This window comes from Anas platyrhynchos, chromosome 3 (genome assembly GCF_047663525.1).
Source record: "Anas platyrhynchos isolate ZD024472 breed Pekin duck chromosome 3, IASCAAS_PekinDuck_T2T, whole genome shotgun sequence".
NCBI classification, from domain to species: domain Eukaryota; kingdom Metazoa; phylum Chordata; class Aves; order Anseriformes; family Anatidae; genus Anas; species Anas platyrhynchos.
The window spans coordinates 7,267,155-7,280,921 of NC_092589.1; the positions used below are offsets into that span (position 1 = coordinate 7,267,155).

The window sequence follows — 13,767 nt, forward strand, 5'->3', positions numbered from 1 at the left end:
TAAGCCACTCAGACTTACCATTTAAGTGCTTAAGTTACTTCTCAAAGTGAGGCTTTTAAAATTACGCTGCCACATTTGAGAAGTGTAGCCTAAGGACGTGACTTCAGCCAAGCATTAACCCCAGTCTGAAACGGCCGCGGCTGCCGTCCCCTCACCTGCAAGGCCAGCGCTGGCACTCCGGGGAGCCTCCAGCCCCGGGCAGCAGCAGGCACGGCAAAGGGGGGTGCCGGTGCCCGGCTGCTCCGTGTGTGTAGCTTGGTACTAATCGCAGTGGTTGAGGGTGGAAGGGAAGTTTTTCCTCACATCCAGACGGAGCTGGCTGGGCTGCAGTTTGCGGACTTTGCTCTGCAGCACAGGTGACGAAGCACCTGTAAAATTAGTGGTAACAGTGGTTGTCCTAGAAACGGATGGAGCAATGGCATTTCTGAAATGTCTTTTTTACAAACATAGGATGTTTGAAAAGACCATTATTCCGCCTTTAAAAAAAATAAAAATATTCTTTTCATTCTTTCTCTTGAGGGAGGCCAGGGACTTGACAGCATGGGCTCTTGCCCAGCATTTGTTCTGACCTAGATTTTGATCTCTGCTTTTTTCCCCTACCTTCTGCTTAGCTGGCTACTACATCTTAAAGACATGCGTATAATCTATAAAACATTTGTGTTTCCCATTAGTTTTACTTTCTATTTTCAGGAGATTCCTAGGACTATAACAAAGAGATTTAAATTACACTGACCATAAATGCTTTGGGCTGCTAGGGCGGTCTAAATAACTCTAACCAGCAAGGGAACTTGCTAGGCCATTAAGTAGAGATCAGAAGTGAGATATTAAAAAAACACAAGACAGTAAAAAATGCTGTAGATTAATCAACATTCGTCTTGTCTCAGTGGACAGCAGCAATTTGCAATAGCTCGTCTGGCAGCACCGGATGGCTGTTGCACCTGAATTAAACCTCTGAAATCAAATAATTGCTATTACAGTGCAGTCTTAGGACTCAGAGCATGGTTTGGGATCTTTTTGATGCTGGGCGCTGTATACATGCATATGAAAGACAATCCCTATCCTGAAGAGGACGGTGTGACACCGGCTGCATTTGTTTTACTGTTTCCTCCTCTCCGTGTCGCACATCCCCATGGAGAGGTGGGCGTTCGGTACGAAGGATGGAGGCTGCACAGGGTCCTTGCAGCTGGAGCAGCCCAGTTCCACTCACAAATGAACGTTTACAGACAAAAATCGCTGCAGCTGGCAGGTATTTCTCCCCCACACATATCTCAAAGCAATGGCTGGTGGATGTGCTGTTCAACTTGAAAAGTCCAGCCGCTGGTTGAGGTGATGCTGCTGAGGGTGGAACCACCCCTTGCTAAGTCGTGTATGCCACCTTTGTGAAAGTCATTTTTTTTTCTCCTGTGCTGAATTTACAAACTCCCTGCTCCAAACCCAAATATGCCTCAGCACACAGGGAATAGTGCTGACTGAACACAGTGCAGGCTCTTGCTTCTGCTGGCTTGGTTTTCAGGTGCCTACCAGAAATACTGGCCCGAAAGAAGAAACCCTTCGTGCCATCTCGTTCTGCAGCAGCAGCTTTGGGTTCTGATCTATGTGATGTTATAAAATGTGTTTTACATGAAAGATTGTTCTTCTTAAGCACAGATATGTGCAAAGCTTTATTTTTGTAACCCATTAGTGAAAAGTGACAAGAAAAATCAGAAAAAAAAAATTACCACCCCAAAACACTGGTAAGAATAAATGAGGCAGCTGCGCCTGCCTGGGCCACTGGCAGAGCAAAGACCGATGGCATCCTGTGCCACATGAACTGTGCAAGCTCTGGATAATCCGTGCAGTTTATTGATAGGTTAAAAAAGATCAGTAGGAAGAGTGTTTACCTGGTGAGGAGCTGGAAACACCACACTAGCTAGGAGAAGACAGGGCGAACTACTCACTGCTGAAGGTTTAACTGGTGGTTGTCATGTCAGTAGGCTGCAAAGGAGCGCGGACTTTGCTGGTGAGGAGTTAAGTCCTGGAGAGATGAGCTTCCCCAGAGCGTGTGGCGCTCACCTGGCCTGCCTCCTTACCTCGCGTGCCGGCAGCGAGGCAAGTCCCTTCAGGTGTGCGTTGGGGATTTCTAGCTGCATGCACCACGCTCATGGCACGGCCAGACTAGCACTGGCCAAGCCTCTGCCAAAAGCGAGACTCCGTGTCAGGAGCAGCGAAGTGCAGCGCCATGGTTCAGGCAGCCCTGGGCAGCAAGCGCTTTGGTTTGGTTGGTTTCTGCCTCTCCTTCCCCTCCAAAGGCTCCAGCTGGTAGCCAACAAGCCACGTGTGCATGCACACACCCCGCGCACTGCGCTTTGTCCTTGTTAACACAGGCGACGGACGGGGGAGCGTGCAGTCCCACCAGCCCCGTCTCCTTCAGGTGTGCTGCACCGCCGAGTGTAATTCATACGCTAATCCTGTTTGATGATCCAGAAAGAATGTTTCAAGTATGTTTCATCCCTCAGTAATTTCGTTAACCTCTCCTGGCAACAAGTAAAGGGGCGGTAATGAAGTGGTATTTTCAAAGAACATAAAACCTAGACAGCCCTTCTTTCGTTTGGGAAGGGTTAGTAGGCGTATGGAGGACTTCTCCACATGGCTCTGCACTTCATCTGTGACTTGAAAAAAAACAACCTCATGGGATACTAATTCAGTCCTTGGTTTCTTTCTTGTATCAAATACTGCCAACTGTGCCTTAAATCTGGGCCAGATGCATGATGGTTTTATGATGTGATACTGTTAGGAAGTCTGGGTTGAATATAGCAGAGGCTCTGCTAATGGGGCTGCTCCTTTAGGGCAATGGCACGATGCTGGCTTGGGACGCTTTGAGCATATTTCCTCTGTGCCTCTGTGGGAGTACGTCTTCAGCAGAAATTAATGGTTGGGTTTAGCAGGGTGGATAAGATTACTGGGCTGATTGGGTCTGCCAGCGTGGTGAGAGGAGCGAAATGTGTTGTGATGCATGGGGTTTGGGTAAGAGCTTTCCACATCACCCTCATTTGAGCAAAAAACCATCAGGGTTTGTTCAGGTTCATTCCTAAACTGTTTATTTGTGTATTGCTGCAGGCACTGCATGCCTATGTTGCCAGAGCCTCTCCTCCATGTCCAAATGGACAAAATAGGCCAAGCGGATTAGTCTCATCTCATGGGGCTTCGCTGCACACCACAGCAAATACGTGCCACAACCAGGGTTGGAAGTAGCATAGTTCATAAGCCCAGTTTAGTGCATGGGACTCTCGCCATTCAGAACTAATCACAAGACTGTCCTGTTCCTCTCTGATCACATCATGTCCCAAAAGCTTTGTGGAGGATCAACCAAATATCCCGTGTTTTCATTTACTTAGCTCAGCCAAGTGATACAAAAACCAGAACTCTTTTTCTGCCAACGTGGATTTGCAGTGATTAAATTGCTCTGTTGTACGGGGTTAATTTTCATGGACAGATATTAACAATTATCAGCTAATATGTTTAGTAATCTTAAGAAAATACTTGGTAGTCTTTACAGCTACTTAGCTACCAAAAATTGGCATAAACTCCTTTGAATTTGGGCTCTGTAACTCATCATCATCATCTCCTCTTTTTGTCCTCCTTCGTAATAATCTGATGACTGTCTTCACATTGAGGTGCAACTTTCTCTTTACCTAGCATTTATTTCCCAGTGAGAGTCCAAGCTGCTTTGTTGTCACCTGTTCTTAAACCTGCTTATTGATGCAGACATGAAGGAGTCCGATTTATTTTACTTATCAAAAACATGGACTAGGCATGACCACAAGACCCTTGGTCTAGAAGATAAAGGCATATGTCTGTGCATCTGCATGCACGCGTAGTTCTTCCAAAACAGAATGTCTTTTAATGCATTAAGTATACCACGTAGCGAGTTTCTCTTACTATGAAACTCCCCATGGATATAAAACACTCATTTTTTAGTGGGATGGAGCTTGGGGACAGTGAGTCAACGACGCTAACTCAGTACTACCTCGTTCAAGTATGTGTGTGTACACTTTTTTTTTTTTTTGTTCAACTATGTGTGCGTGCACTTTTTTCCTGGGAAACCCACAGCAGTGGCTGATGTGCGGTTTTATGGGCCAGGGGTATAGCCAAGAGGCAGTTGTTTTACATGCAAACTGCAAGACTATGTATGAGACTAAGTGGCTGAATTTTATGGCACTGCTATGCTGCATGGCAAACGATGGTGTTCTGAGGACAAAAGTATTTTACTAGAACATTGACTGTACCCACTTTTTTTCTGTCCTTTTGATAAATGCAACTAACTTAAAAAGTTCCCTCCACAAGAAAAAAACACAGCAGTTACTAAGTATTAAGGGAAATACAGTCGAATATATGGGAAGACTAACATAAAACCAATACCTTATGACTTAGGACTGAATTTAATCTCCAAATATGATACAAGAACTCTTTATAAATATCTGCCTAAGAGTCTTCCAGTGAAAAAGTGGTTTTACAGTGGGAACATTTTAAAATGCTACAAATATTAGAAGTATCCTCTATTCCGGATTTGTCTTGAAGCTCCCTTACCTGAGCAGCCACGGTGCTGATGGACTCCAGCTCACGCACTCACACAAAGCTGATCCCTTGCTCTGTAAGCCATTATCCCGCAGTGTGTCTAAGGTAGGAACAGGAGAAACTCCATCTCATTTCTTCTTTATCCTTTCCATTTGCTTTGTCCTCAAATCCCTGCTGAAGGACGCTATTGGTGACTGGAGTAGAGAGTCTGACACCAAATTCCTTCATTTCACCTTCAGCCCAGCTGTGCAAAGCCCACACGATGATGGTGTGAGTGTTTCTCTGCCTTGGTGGCATTTGGTGGCTCAATCCCTCAGCTGCTCCTCGGTGGATGGATACACTAAGCCACACACCAGTGTGACAAGATGGGCACAGGAATGCTCTCCATTTTATAGACAAGGCACTGAGGTCCTGTGGCACCTCTGTTTCCTAAGAAACAGTCCAGAAAATCAAATGGCACCCCTTGTAGAGGTCCAGATGCCTTCCTGGTCTCCCTGTGCAGTGGAAGGGGTGTCAGTTCACCTTCTTGTGTCCCCAGCCTTGCTGGCCCAGCAGAATGGAGCCTTTTTCCCTATTTCCTGGCTTCTCCTGCTGCTATGGACTTGGCGGTGCCAGCGCTGCCCACCCCATCCCCAGTGTGCCTCTGCTAGGTGCAGGCTGAGGTCACAGCGGCGCTGGGGGTGCTCCCTCACTAGTGGCATGCATCTTGCTGTGTCAGGCAGGGCACCAAGGACACACACCGCTGTAACACAACCTAGCCTCCGGCAAGCCATACTGCACCAGGTAAGTGTGTGTTTTTCCTTGGTATCTGTGCCTAGGCTGGTAGAATGGTAGCAGAAGCTATGGCAGCCAAAGCCCTTAACCTCTTCATTATTATCTTTAACCCTGCTTAGCAAGTAACGCCGTGGCAAACCCCAGCTGGGCAGCGTGGTGCAAAGCCGGCACAGCACCGGCTGAGAATCGGCCGCAGCAGGGGCAGTGCAGCTGCCTTGCTGCTCTCGAGTCGTGTCGGGGTGTTGGGTTTGCTGGGGACCGAGACGAGAGTGGGTGTTAGGGGCTGGGCTGTGGATCGTACTGCAGCCCCACCAGCAGGGGCTTGCCTGAAGTCCTTCCCTCACAAACATGTACGCTGCAGCAGACGTGAGACACTGCGTGGCTGTGCTCCAAAGCGTGGGATAGGAAGACATGGAGAGGGTGTATTATCATCTCCCTGACCACTGCAGGTGCAAAGAATTTGGTAACAATATTTGCTCTGGAGCCAAATTGCTCTCAGACTCCCCCCGATGTTTATTCAGTTGAAGAGAATTACCCAGCTTTTTGGCTGCGCAACAGTCACAGGGTAAGAATTCCCAGACAGCGCATTTTTCTTTCTTTTATTTTATACCCTTTCGAAACATGCGTCTAGGCATGTGACAGGGAAACCTCAGATTGTTTGGTTGCGTATTTGAAAGGTACCTGAATGTTTCCTCCCTCCATTCATCGCCCTGAGTGTATTCAGCCTGCCTCGGTTCCTCGTCACTGGGCTGAAAGCCTCTGGAGAGCAACTTTTCTTGTAAGCTTTTCATCTCTCTTGGTCTGAAGGAGTTCAGTGATCTCCCGACCATCAGGACTTTTGCAAACACTTTGTTGTTTGGACTTCTGGTTCCGTCTCAAACCAAGAAGTACAAAGAAGCATAAAACTGTAAAAAAAAAGTAAAAAAAAAGTAACTATAATAATAACATAAAAGGACTCCACTTCCAAACCTTAACATAGCAGAAAAGTGTTTTTCCTTCCAACTAAAAATATAAAGAAGTTACTTGTAAGCAGCTTCAGGAAAGGAGCAACCATTTCTTTGTGCCCTGCGAGATGGGCACACAGGACACGTCACTGGTACGGATCCTGCTTGTGTTACAGGCTGTCTGCTGGTCCGAGTGCGCGCAGTTAGCCCGAGCCATTTGGTTTCAGTGGCATTTCACACGGACACAAAAGTCTATCACAGACCTTTCAGTAGCTGGATCACTAAATATTTTTGTGCTTTAAAATAATTTCAGACTCAGGGCCGTTTACTGCAAATAGTTTTAAAAAGGCAATAAAGATAATATAATATCAATAATAATCAAGATAACTGCATTACCTGGTAGTCCATTTTATTACTTACCTGACCAACCAGAGATGTTGTACCCTCTAAGCAATGAAATATCCAGCAGCTCATTTTTATTCATTTTTTTCAATTAGCCATCTATAAAAAATCATTGCAAAACTCAACTCTTCTCTTCAGTCGCATCCTCTGGCTGTGCCAGGCAGTGTAGTAACTCACAGAGGGGCAGCCCTAGGATTGGGTGAGGAAGTAAACTGCGACGCTGCAGCCTCACTGCAACTGAATCCTTACTGCCAAAGGCCGAGCAAGGGGAAGGCCAATAGTGCAGCGCCACAGTAACACTGCAGGATTATCATTTCCATTCCACTCAGATTAAAAAAAAAAAAAAAAAAAAGGTTTTTTTTGGCTTGATAAATCCCATCCGTCCTTCCCACCTGTTTCCATTTTAATGCTAAAATAGAAGCACTCTACTTCTATCTGGTTTCCAAGCTGGCAGGAGAAGTCCCTGTGTTGATTGGTAGTGCTATAACACATTAGGTTGCGATGCAGCTCTGGCTGTCTTTATTTCATTACTTTTTTCTTTCCCCTCAACACATTGAGTACTGAGAGCTGGTTCTTCACTTGGTGTCAATGGCAAAGCCCTGGCTCTTCTAGAGGAGGAAGCCCAGAGCCGTAGCTAATGCAAATCACCAGAGCTGGGTATTGTTACTGAGAAAACAGTCTGTAATGAGCTGTGCACTTAGAGCTGCTCGGGGAGGAAGAAGACTTTGGTGTCCTGTAATCACAGGGTGACTCTGAGTCACAACTATGCCATAGCCATGAAAAGGGAAATGCAATCCAAAGGGAGAGACGAGACAGTGGCAGCACAGCGGGTACACACAAGAGCTTGGCTTCAACACGGCGCAACGCGGTGCCCCTCTGTGCTCACCAAGCAACAAGAAATGAGCTGAAGCTGAAGCAAATGCCAAAGTGTGCTACCAAGGTTGGCAAGGACAGGAGGGCCTGCTATGGGTAAGGACACCATGAGGGATTAGCTGAGAAAATCAATGGCTGAGATTTCTGTCTATAAATGTGTTAAAAAAAAAATAAGGAAGCTGAAGAACTCTTCAGGCAAAGGGATGCTCTGGTACGAAAACGGTAATACAAACTGCTGTGGATGGATTTAGAAATTAGAGAAATTAGAGAAAGGTTTCCTAACGACTGGTGAGAGCGAGCACGAACAATTTTCTCATTTAAGATGGAGCTTGCTAGAAAAGCTCATATGGCATGGTGGGGGAAAATGGGCCTGAACTTACTGACACAGCAGTCTCTTGTACTGAAGCCGGAGACGCGTGCCAAGCAGCAGCCGGGTTGTGTTGGGATCATCCTTTGCAGGGGAATGTGCCAAATTCTCATTGTCTCTCATTTGAAGCTTCGGGTTGGCTCATGAGAAAGAAGCATTTCTATCAGCAAGCCAGGGAGGCTGGCGGGGGTATGGAGGTCTGCACTCAAGCAAAACTAACAACTGACCCTGTCTGCAGGGTTTTTGTATTGTCTTCACAGGAAGATGGCTCTGTTTTAATGTAGGGAGGTTTAAAATTTGCAGGGCTTTCTTAGGTGACAAAATTTTATTTATTTATTATTAAAAAAAAAAAAAAAGAGAGAGAGAGAGAGAGAAACCACACTAAATTTTAGGTGTTTAGGGAACCTGAAGATACTCTACCGCTGTGAATCTTTTCTTGCTCAAGGAGCAATAGCCCAAGAGGAATCATGCCTGGGGGCTCTTAGCAGATGTCTATAGGTTTGGAAAAGAACATCAGAGGAACTACTTATCAGGAAAAAAATAGGGATTAAATATATGTTTCTGCCTACAAAGTGAATACTTAGACCAATATAATGCAGGTAACCACAAAGAAATGAAATGCTTTTGGGGAAATCGGAGGGGAGAAATTGCTATCTGTGTTTGTTCACATTGCATTCAAACTTCCAGGTTAGCTCAGAGCTACTCAGATAGGATATGTTTTAGAGAGCTCAGGCGTAGATGACATCAAAGTGCCTGGTGCAGCAAAGCTCTTTCTTGTGTGTAAACATGAGCTGTGCACTCACCAAAATGTGTTCCTACCAGGACTGATTTTTGACCCACCTGTGCTTGATGTGGGGAGCGGGCGGGGACTGAAGGTCGCTCTGAGGAGAGAGGAAAAGGGCAGAAATGTGCCCTGTGTTGGGGACTGGGGAATTCACAGACAAATGCATGAATTGGCTGGTTGTAAAAGGGACAGCATTTTACTCAAGGATGCAATGGCCACTTCCAGCTTTTGAAATTTCCACCAAATTTTAGAGGCTAAGTGCTAGCGAAGATAAAGAAGATAGACGTTATTCAGTGGCAAGGTTTCATCTGTCTCAAGAGTTTCTGTAGGACATAGGCATTAGCCCACCTTTGTTGCACCTTGCTTGGTTTGGTCCTCAGATCACTGCCCTGCAACTGATGAAGAAAACACACAGTAGCAGAATGGAGCTGCTGAGAAGATTTACCTGGCCAGTCTGAGAGCCCTTTGCACCTCCACACCTCCCATCCCACGCTACCACATTCACACTCCCTCTGTGCCACTGTGCACAAAGATAATGGCTCCAAGCATGGCAGGCAGTTTGTTGGAGTTACACAATGTGCAATTTCTATCACAGCATGGCAACACTGCTCGCTTTTATGCTCTGGAGCTGATAAGAAGTTCCCCCACCCAAAAGAAAAGTCATGCCTTAGCTCTGGCAGAAGAAAAATAATTTCAGTGCCCCCTCCGCCGTGCTTTGCTGCATTACAGGCAATGGTGTTGCTTGGAATGAAATGCTGCAGCTGTGAACTTTGCTTCGTGTTAGACAGAAATGAAATGTTCTCTCTTTTCACTTCTGTTTGCTACACAGGCAACATGATTTCAGATTACATTACCTGAGCAATCGCAATCCAAATTATTTGTCCAGACATAAAACAGCAAGGCAAAGAAACCCACCCAAGGAATCTGTGGTATAACTTCAAATATGTGTATGAGTATTTCCATGCTTGCAACTATCCTGTGTAGGTGTTCAGTGATTCCCAGTAATTATCTAACCATATGTTTAATTTCTCTCTCTCTCTCTCTCTCTTTTTTTTTTTTAATAAATGATTCTACACATTTTTTTGTGGCATGTTAGCTTGGCTGAAATAATGCATGGTCTGATTGTGCTCTCATTTAGTTTAATGCCACCGTTCCCACTAAGTAAACTGATTCAGGATTAGGCCCCCAGTGAAGCAAAGTCCATACTTTGTAGAAATAGCAGGATTGAAAATCCCTGTAGTTTGTAGACATATTGATCTTATTTAGGACAGAACGAATATTTTGCCATTACTTGGACATTTACAGATGGTCCAGTCCTGCACAGAACAGGCAAAGCTCCCACTGAATTAACAAGAGGAAAAAAAAAAAAAAAGAAAAAAAAAGGTTGAAATTTGCAGATCAGGTCAGTATGGCATGATCAGTGGAATTTTGAAATATATTTAAGTTGAAGTTTTTCTTTGGAAAAAAGTTTTGGTCCAAACATGCTGCTCAACCCTTAAGATTCATGGAATTGTACAATTCATGCAGTAGGTGTTGGCTCCTCTTCCTGGTTTGCTCCAAGTACCAGGCTCCCATGGTTGTGATACAATTTTCTGCACTGTGTTACCTGCATGGCCAGCAAACAGGTTTTCCAGGAGGAAAGCGGTGTGCAGAACAACCCCAGTGGGGCAACGCTCAGCACCTCATGATGACTTGGTGTGACAGGTCCGGCACCACAACAGAGCTGGGGAGAGCTGAGTCACAGCCCTCCAGGGACACCTCGCAGATGCACAGCTTTCGAGGATGAGGCACAAGTTAAGTCTGGGTTAAGTTCACAAGTTTGGCCCTTCCTGCTAAACCACTTGGACAGCTGGCTGACGGGGGAGTGAGAATGATCTGGGACAACAGAGAAGTGGCACTATTTTGTGAAACGAGGAAATGGCTCGCTGATGCTAACTGGTTTCACACTGCTGTGAGAGCTGATCTTCCAGGAGAAATGGATCTATACTGCGGTACAGTAAAGAGAAAAAAAATCTCTTTTCAGCTGATCTGTGTAAGCAGATCAGGATGAGTTCAGCTTTTCAGAGATCCAAGATGCAAAATATTTCAGATGTGTGCGACCAGATCGGTCACCTTTGCTGAGATAAATGAAAACAAAATAAATTCAGAATTTAGAAGGGACATAATTCCCTAGATTTGAAAACCAGAAGTCTTTGGATGTGGAAATAAAAAAGCGTCACCAAGCACTGTACTCAACTTGTACTCAAGGGTACATAACTTGCATTATCTTTAATTCAGTTAATTAACTCCAAATTATTCTGTGGATTTAATCTACTGGACTAAGCATTTGGTGACATTTTAATTTTTTAGGAAATATTGATAATGGAAATCCTTTGACTTCTATGTGGTAAAAAAGCTGCCCAGGATATAAATGTGTGACATGCATGAAAGTTCTCCAAAACACGAAGATTTGCCTTAAGCTCTCAGTAGCCCATTGAGGCCAGTGATGATCACTTCTGAAAGTCTCAGGTGGAGTTTTTTGAATTACTACTACATTGAAAAGCATACAATGATAATCAAACACAACATAGCTCAAGGTAGGAGAGGGCCTGGATACAAGGCTGAACGTTGGCTGATGGATCAGATTACAGAGCAAGCATCAGCCCGGGTTTTCTTGCATGATTTTTAAGCTTATATCGTCCCAACTTAAGTAAGTACAGTGTCAAACTCCTGACTAGCCAAAGATGCTGGTTCAGTTTTTGCTCAACATCAGCTGTTTTGCATGATTCTGGGCTGAGGCTGGGCACCTTCCTGGGTATGGGGTTGGAGGAACCCAACAGCTCAACCAAAGTCTTTGTGTTTCTGCTTCCAGCCTACACCAAAGCTCTGGGAATCACTGCTCAAAGGAAAATACTGTTGGGCTCTGACATCTCCTCCTCCTCCTCCATTCATGAAGCATGAAGAAGAGAGCGGGCAGAGGGAAGTCTTTCTAATCTGAGGTCCTTCTGTTTGATGGTTGGCATGGTTTACAGTGAAACTATGATCATCAAGGAAAGATGATCTGATAGTTATTAAAAATAATAGGCCAACAAATGACGTATCCCTGGCTATGGAATGAAATACTTGACACAACAGATGGGACTCCTTATCAGAGATTTCTCCAGCTTACCCACTCAATATTGATAACATGCTTGGAGGAGTTAAGAGAGTCATACCAATAAACACAAATGCCTAAAAACTATCTGCATCGAGGCTCCATGATAAAGGATGGGAAAATAAAGTTATTTCCCAGAGTAATAACAGGTTAAAAGATGTCTTTCTGGAAGATGGGTATGAAGCTCTGTTCACAATTGTTGGAGGATACAACTGGGTCCCCTCAGGGCTTCATGCTAGGACATCTGCCACATCTCTCTGTACAAGAGAAAGGTTTTGTGCATTACTTAGAACTGAGGTCGTTGCAATACTAATTTGACAGTGTTCAGACGTATTCATAAATAGCCTGGTAAAAAGGATGAATAGTGAGATGAGAAATTTTGCAGACGATGCAAATTATTCAGCATTGTAAAACTAAATCTGGCCACAAAGCACTGCCGAAAGAGTTCATGATCCTGAGTGACTGGGCAATAAAATGACTGATGTAGTGCAGTGTCAACAAAAGCAGAGCACATGCAGAAAACTCACCCCAACTGCACTTCAACGTGGATGAGACCTCAGTTCAACATTTAGCAAAGAGAGCTTGGAGTCCTGTGTAAACATCAGGTAAAGTCCATCAGGAGAGGCAACCATCATGTTAAGAATTAACTGGCAAAGAACCAGGAAGGAACAAAACAGAAAACGTCATCATAGCAGTCCTCAGTGAAACTGTACGGCAATGGTAGTGTGTTTTCTGGTCATCTAAGTCCAGAAGGGTTGAACTGAACTAGAAAACACAGAAATGAAAGCATTCTGGATGAGGAGAGGTAGGAAACAGCTTCCATAAAGACAAGAAACTAACTAGATGAGGAGTCTTCAGGGTGGAAAGGAGTGATAGAAGCAGGCAGTACAGTGAAGATCTGTCAGATCGTGAATGACATATAGAGAAAGGCAAATAGGAAATGGTTGTCCACTGCTTCTCGTAAGGGGACCTGACACAGCATTCACGCAAGAAGGTTTAAACCAACACGAGGAAGTACTTTTTCATGCAAAGCATAATTAAATTGTGGAACTCGTTGCCACAGGATGTTGCGGAGGCCAAAAGTTATAAATGGCTTGAGAAAGGGATCAAAAAAATTTGAGGAGGATAGGTCCATGGGTGGCTATTAAAACACACTGGTCTGGAGGCAGCCTCTGCTTTGGGAAGTCCATAAACCACGGATTGCCTGAAGCAAGAAGGGTACAGCTGGGGAAGGATCACGCCGTACCTCCTCCTTGAGTTTCCTCCTTCCGCATCTCCTCCTGGCTACACCAGCAGACAGGATACTGGCTCACATGGCTGCTTGCTGTGATGCTGCTCAGGTCCCAGCTCTGCTCGTCCTGTCTGGGGCACGTCTCCACTTATTCCCCTTGAATTAAAAAAAAAAAAAAAAAGCCAAAGAGGGGGAAGAAACAAATTCAGCCCTCCACACTGTTAGTAGGCAGCCTGGTAGTTGTTTTATTTTCTTTAGAGTGGACTTTGTGTTGCAAGTGGCAGGAAGCCATGAACCACAAAAATAAAATAATTCTAACCCTAGTGCTAAGTAAGGAAAACAAAGATGGCTCAGCAATTAGCAGCATTATATATGTTAGTACTAAGTAACAACAGATGTCAGGACTTGAGCCCTTTGCATTCCTCGCAATCCTTTGGAAACCAAAGCCTTTTGACGTTGCTATACATTATTACAGTTATTTTGGGTCTGAGAGAACAGCAAAAGCTCTTTGAATGTTGAAATATGCACGTTGCTAGGACTGGCTGGGCCTTACCTGTGTATACCTCACCGTCCTGCATACTTCTGCTGACTTAACAGGCTAGCGTGTGCTGTAAAAGCCTGCTCTGTAAAGACATGCGCTGGCCATGAGTCATTAGCAAGCATGCGAAGCTAATTGGCAAAATACTCATAAAAGATTTTGAAGGT

At 44.8% G+C, this 13,767-nt stretch overlaps 1 protein-coding gene and 1 long non-coding RNA gene across 14 annotated transcripts in view; one reads left to right on the forward strand and one right to left on the reverse strand.

Annotated features, from left to right (window-relative positions):
- The window catches only part of BMP2 (bone morphogenetic protein 2), a 171,866-nt gene extending 158,782 nt beyond the window's left edge, over nt 1-13,084 (forward strand). The window contains exon 5 of the transcript XR_011807940.1: nt 11,550-13,084. The gene's annotated coding sequence lies outside the window, so the exon portion shown is untranslated. The remainder of the gene's footprint in view (nt 1-11,549) is intronic.
- The window catches only part of LOC110352193 (uncharacterized), a 362,843-nt gene that overhangs the window by 7,690 nt on the left and 341,386 nt on the right, over nt 1-13,767 (reverse strand). For 12 of the 13 annotated variants that reach the window (XR_011807951.1, XR_011807953.1, XR_011807949.1 and 9 more), the window contains 3 exons: nt 13,078-13,218; nt 6,010-6,233; nt 4,239-4,983 (listed from right to left, as the gene is read on the reverse strand). This is a non-coding gene — a long non-coding RNA (uncharacterized lncRNA). Of the gene's footprint in view, nt 1-4,238; nt 4,984-6,009; nt 6,234-13,077; nt 13,219-13,767 lie in introns of those variants that run through there. The other variant, XR_011807942.1, reaches the window with a different exon arrangement.